Source organism: Theropithecus gelada, chromosome 7b (genome assembly GCF_003255815.1).
Source record: "Theropithecus gelada isolate Dixy chromosome 7b, Tgel_1.0, whole genome shotgun sequence".
NCBI classification, from domain to species: Eukaryota; Metazoa; Chordata; class Mammalia; order Primates; family Cercopithecidae; genus Theropithecus; species Theropithecus gelada.
In genome coordinates, this window is record NC_037675.1 from 55,601,285 (window position 1) to 55,607,960 (window position 6,676).

Consider the following 6,676-nt stretch of genomic DNA (forward strand, 5'->3'; position numbering starts at 1 on the left):
TTTTTTTTTTTTTTTTTTTTTTTGAGACGGAGTCTTGCTCTGTGCCCCAGGCTGGAGTGCAGTGGCGCGATCTCGGATGTGTCACATTTTCTTAATCCAGTCTGTCACTGATGGACATTTGGGTTGATTCCAAGTCTTTGCTATTGTGAATAGTGCTGCAGTAAACATATGTGTGCATGTGTCTTTATAGCAGCATGACTTATAATCCTTTGGGTATATACCCAGTAATAGGACGGCTGGTAGCCTCTGGTGAAAACACCTCCCTGGGAAGCTGTTTGGAAGATGCTATGGAATGCAGAACTTTGATGCAGAAGGGGACCTTAAAGATTAGAGAGTCCAGTTTCCTTCCTTCTACAGCAGAGTAGAAAATGGAGTCTCAAGGACCTACATGACAACTGGCCTACCCAGGCTCACATAGTGAGATTTGCAGAGATCTTTACAACCAATCTCTCTCTCTGTCTCTCTCTTTCTCTCTTTGTCTTTCTCTCTCAAATAAATAAATAAAAGGGCAGACTTTTTGTCACCCTAAAAATGGGTCTAGAGGTGGCAGTATTAGAAGCAGAAGCACAGAAGAGTTATCAGTACCAGAGCCAAGGCTTAAAGCTGATTATATATGTTTGTTGGTTGTTCTCAACACCTAGGGTCTTTCAGCCTATTCTGGTAGTTCCAAAGCCTGCATTATTCAACTGTCCTCCTGGCTCTTCTCCCCTCCACTTCACCCAGCCCTGTTCCCTCAGGCTGATCACCCCAGTCCCTCAGCAGTGCATAAGGAGGGGCCACAACAACTCTTACTCTAAAGATGACTGTCCTCTGAGGATGACATCCAGAGCTGAGAGTCAGACCCAAGCACCAAGAGCCGGGGTGTCCAATCCTCTGGACGAACTGCACAAGACCCTCTGAACTAAATTGCCTTGGAAGGCAGGCTTCACTCCTTGACTTTGTGTACAAGAAAATGTCATTGGTATTTGATATTTGAGCAAAACAAAGATATCCATGACACATGAACCGATTAGGCAACTTCCTCATTAGAGGGAAGCAAGTTTTTGAGAGATCCCAGGCAGAGGGCTTCCAGTTCCATCCGAGTGTTAGCTCACCACCACTCAACACTGGTGTAAAGAACCCAGTTCTGAAGTCACTCCCTGAAACCAAGGCTTCTTAGTTCATCTCATCAGGGCCAAGGGAAGGGCAGCTATCTTTACAGACAAGAGTCCCATCTTTGGAAGCTGGTTTCAAAAGGCACACATTTCTTAATATTGTACTATTCGTTGGATTTGACTTGTGCAGCATAATGTTTCCTGAGCCTTAAAAAAGGAAGCAAAATCCAAGTTTAATGGGGACAGGACTGGTCTATGTTGGAATGCATGTTTGCACATTCCCCATCCACAATCTTCTAATGGCAAAATGACTTCAACCAGCCTTTTATGTAGCTTAAGCCATCTCTCAAACGCTTGTCACTTTTGGCCTCCTGACTTTCAGGTTTGGCTAGAGGGTGTGGAGGACTGAGTAAGATTTCCACTAGGGCTGGAGGTAGGGAAATCTGAGTCGCCACTGCCTCAGATCCGCCCTTCTTTGCAGCTCTGCGCTCATGCCCTGTCACATTTCCTGAAAGAGTCTTGGCAGACCCGTGAGTAGGCGTGTACTGGTTAGCGGTACCCTTTAATTGCCCTTTTATGTACCCCGACAAGATGAGGCACTTCCTGTCTTGCCACAAGCCATGCCCCCAGGTCAAACATCTCCCCTCACATTTTGTTCATCAAAGACTAAGAGAAAATGATCATGCAGCATTCACAGAGATGACATCAAAGATCCAACTGAACTGAACCTGATGAAGGCCTCCCAGGGGCTGTGGAACAGAGGAAGAACTCCTTACAAGGAGGCCCCCATCACCGTACATCTGGGCTGCTCTCCACTGCCAGTGAGGACACCCGCATGCATGCACATGTGGATCTGAGCCAGATGGCGCACAGGAGGTTTGAGGCTTCCCTCCTAAATGTCTGCCATAATGGTTTAGATAAGGAAAATCCCTGATAATAGAAATGTCCCTATGAGACCTTTTTAAAATCCCTGGCATCCTTATCTAATAGCTTCTATTACCCATTCTTTTAAAAACCAACAACAACAACAACAAAAGAAGGATTTATTATCATGATACAAAATTTATTCTCAATCTAATTTATTTCCCATCATCTAGGGCAAGAATGCAGCTGGGTGTCGGGATTGTCTAGAACTGTGCTGTAGTACCCATTCTTTATTCAGCAAATATTTATTGAGTGCCTACTTTGGGCCAGATATAAGAAAATGCTAAGTATTACTTAACTCTTTCACTGGTGGAAAAACCACAATGCAGGCTTCCATTCCAGGCTGCAATCTATGAGGATAAGGGTATGCAGACATTATCACATTCTTTTTTCATTGAAGCTCCACATATAGATACAAAAGAACACAAATTGTAGGCATGCATCTCAATAAATTTTCCAGCTATACACTCCCATGCAACCAACATCCAGATCAAGAAGAAGCACATTGGGTCGGGTGCAGTGGCTCACGCCTGTAATCCCAGAATTTTGGGAGGGCGAGATGGGCAGATCACTTGAGGTCAGGAGTTAGAGACCAGCCTGGCCAACATGGCAAAACCCCATCTCTACTAAAAATACAAAAGTTAGCTGCGTGTGGTGGCACATGCCTGTAATCACAGCTAGTCGGGAGACTGAGGCAGGAGAATCACTTGAACCCAGGAGGTTGAGGCTACAGTGAGCTGAGATCGCACCACTGCGCTCCAGCTAGGGCAACAGAGCGAGACTCTTCCTCAAAAAAAAAAGAAGCAGCACCTCACACCACCACCAGCACCCCCACCCCCAGAAACCTAGTTTGGATGTCCCTCCAGTCACTATCCCCCACCAAAAGCAGCCGCTATCCTGACTTGTAACATCATAGGTAAGTTTTACCTATTTTCAAACATCGTATACATGGAATCATTGTATGTACTCTTGCACATCTGGCTTCCTGTACTATTACAGTATTACTATTACTATTGCTGCATTACTATTACTGTATTCCTGTAATATTACTTCCTGTAATATTTCGTTTGTGAGATGCAACCATGTTGTTTCACGTAGTTACAATTTGCTTATTCTCTTTGCTGCATAACATTCTGTTGTGTGATTATAACACAACGTATTTATCCATCCTGCTGTTGATGAGCATTTGAGTAGTGTTCGGTGTGGGGCTATTACACACACTGCTGCTTTGGACATTCTTTTACAAGTCCTCTGGTGAACCCGTACACACGTTTCTCTTGGTTATATACGTAGAAGGGGTCATAGGCTCTCTTAAATAATAAAGATTTGAAAAAGCTTGGAGAAGTACATTATAAATCTGATTCTTGCTGCTGTAGTACCTATGCCTCCACCTTGATCCAACCAATTCCTTCTCATTTCTTTCTTTCTAATTCAGTCCCATTATCTGATGCGGGTACGCGGAACAACTTTGGGTGGTGACTTCTGTTCTAGTGGGGAAACTCACTGAAGACTCAGGCTGTGGCCAAGGAAGCTGAGCTGGTCAGCAGCAGGCAACCTTGGAATGTAACCACAACATGCCCCTAGGGCAAAGCTGACAGGTCTGCACAGGAAATTGAGAAAGCATTCAGTGGGAGGCTTCTGAAATCACTGCCACTGCTTTGTGCTAGCTCCGAATTTCTGACTTGCTCTGGAAAGGCTTCCAGTGCCTTGCTGTGAGCCCCGGTGACTAGCCGCAGGCATCCTATGCACACCACTGCTGCTTGGATGGGCAGAATTCACCCAATGCCAAGGGGACCTAACACTGAGTTGGTCTATTCCAAAGGGTAAGGCCACCCTGGGCCACTCTGCCAGTATCCAGGATGGCTCCCCACACGCCCCATTCCAGCAACACCCCGTAAGTTTTGGGTGTGTTGCCTCCTGTAAAGAACTGGAAGGAATTTCCACTAACTGAGATCTTCCAAAGTGCTAGACAGTGGACTAGATTCTTTTGCTTATATGACTTCATCAAATATTCACATCCTTACCCTCCACCTGCATGTAGTAGGTATGATTCTGTTTTACAGATGAAGAAACTGATATGGTTTGGTTGTGCCTCCACCCAAATCTCATCTTGAATTGTAGCTCCCATAATTCCCACATGTTTCCCCACGTGTTTCTCCCATAATTCCCATGTGTTCTGGTGATAGTGAGTAAGTCTCATGAGAGCTGATGTTTTTATAAAGGGTTTCCCCTTTCACTTGGCTCTTATTCTCTCTTGCCAGCCACCATGTAAGACGTGCCTTTCACCTTCTGCCATGTTTATGAGGCCTCCTTAGCCACGTGGAACTCTGAGTCCATTAAACTTATTTTTCTTGATAAATTGCCCAGTCTTGGGTATGTCTTGATCAGCAGCATGAAAAGCGACTAATACAGAAACGAAGATTGCTAGAAGTTACTCACCTGCCCAATATCATAAAGCTTATACACAGTAGAGCAAGGAATTGAACCTAAATCTAAACTCAGCTGTTTTTTCCAGTACAACTGGAATCTCAATATAAGCCTAAATAAAATATATCTGAAAATCAGCAAGGGTAGTTAGTGGAAAGACTATGGAAATAAGAAGTGGGAAATTAGGGTATTGTTCCATTCCAGTTTACCACCACCTAACTGGAAGATCCAGGCAAGGGCCACTCAACTTTCAGGGTAATCAGGTTTTTAGCTGAAAATAAAAAGGTGCATATTACCCACAAACCATACATCCATAATGACAGGGACCATGTCTTTTTTCCCTGACCATAGTGTCTCCAGCACCCACCATAGTATCTGGCCCCGGGTAGGCACTCCATAAGTGATGAACAGATGCATGGGAATGCATGTCAGACTCACCCACTAGCTATTTTAAAATGCACATCCCAAAGCCAACCCCATAAATCCTGGCAAGTACGGCCCAATCCTATACATTTTTTAAAAAAAGAAGAAAACCTCTCTAGGCAATTCTGATTCAGACCCATGGTATGAAGTCGCAGCTCTAAAATTCTATTATCCTATTAAATCAGCTGTATAAATAATCTACTGCTAGGCTCAACATAAATTTATTTATTCAATTTTACATAGTTCCCTCTTAATTAGGACAAATAGGTAATGCCTGCTATAGATTTTTTCAAATCACTGAGAATTTTCTCTCATTTCTTTCTTTGTCTTCAGCTAACGTGTCCCCTTTTGTTCCCTTTGACTGCTGTATTCTTCTCCCAGTTGCTTTTAAGAGTCTATTTTTTCAATTGAACCAGTTAGATTTGAGACCATCAAATCTATAGGGATATGTGATACCCAAATAAATTAGAAATTAAATTATTTAATTAGTTAAATAACGCCTTATTTTGACCAAATTCTTGTGTGCTGGTTCCCAAGTGTTTTCTTTTGTCTTCTTCTAAAATTCGATGGGAAGGACTGAGAAGTTTGTCTTTTTCAACCCTCAGTAGTTATTTCCTATTAAAAAAAAAAAAAAAAAATAAATAAAAAAAAAAAACAAGAAAAGAAAAAAAAAAGAAAGGAAAACTAAATTGAATCGACATCTCAAATAAGTCAAATGTCCCAGTAGCCTACAAATAAACATTGCTGGCCTGTTTTTGTCTTAGGAGGAGCAAAACTAGCTAATACTAGTTTTCTTCTGTATTTTCTCAGTATAGATGTTACCCTAAGTACGTATGCCAGACTGCAATGAAATCAGACTTACTCTAGTGACTTCTTTAAACATGTGCTGATGCTTTTCCAGAGCTGCAGTTTAAGAACCTTACTCTTCTCCTCACCTGAGAAACACTGGCCACCCCTGTTAGAGGGAGGTTTGCAACCCTGCAGCCTTGCTCTCAATGTTTCCTACACACCCATGTTCAAGGCCCTAATCAAGAAGTCCACGCCAATAGCAGGCTATTCAGTGATCTCCCTTGTCCCCTCCAGTCCCTGCCACAAGGTCCTCTGCAGCTTTTCCACTTGGGTGTTGCTTAAATAAGTGAAGAGGGCAAGAGAAAGAAAGAGTTTACTGGCTTCCTTGCCAACCAGGCCCTCCCTTCCAAGACCGCACGGCCCTAGTTTCTCTGTTTCCTCTTATGTTTAATTTTCTTTGGCCCAGGTTTTCCTCAATGGTTTTCTTTTCGCATTTTATCACCATAAATTAATTAAAATGTTTCTGGCGCTGAGTTCACATCTGATCATCTTGGCAGGATCCCCTTACACAGATGGCGAGTAGATAAAGAGCAATCCAAGCATCCAAGAACAAGAACAGCCCACATAGGGAGCCGGGCGAGAGACTTCCAGAGGAGCAGAGCCTGCTTTAAAAAATAGCCACTAGGCTGAATGCAATGGTTGGGGCTCCCACAGTGCCGGGGCAGGCTGAAGGGCCCCTCAAGCGTCGCCAGAGTGGACGCTGAGGCTGAGGAGGCGCTGAGAGTGAGGGCTGCTAGCACTTTGTCACCTATCAGTTGGATTGTGTGCTGGGGGGCAGGGAGGAAGGAAAAGATTCTCTTGGAACTTTTTGTATTCCTCCACTGTTTCCCCAAACCCCGCAAAAGAGAGCTTGTTACCAGTCAGTAGAACAAGAAGAAGTTGCTCTACCTCTACTCCCTCTTTACCCTTCAAATTCAGGAAGCTCAGGTGGGCTACACAGGTGTTGGAAGATGGGGGAG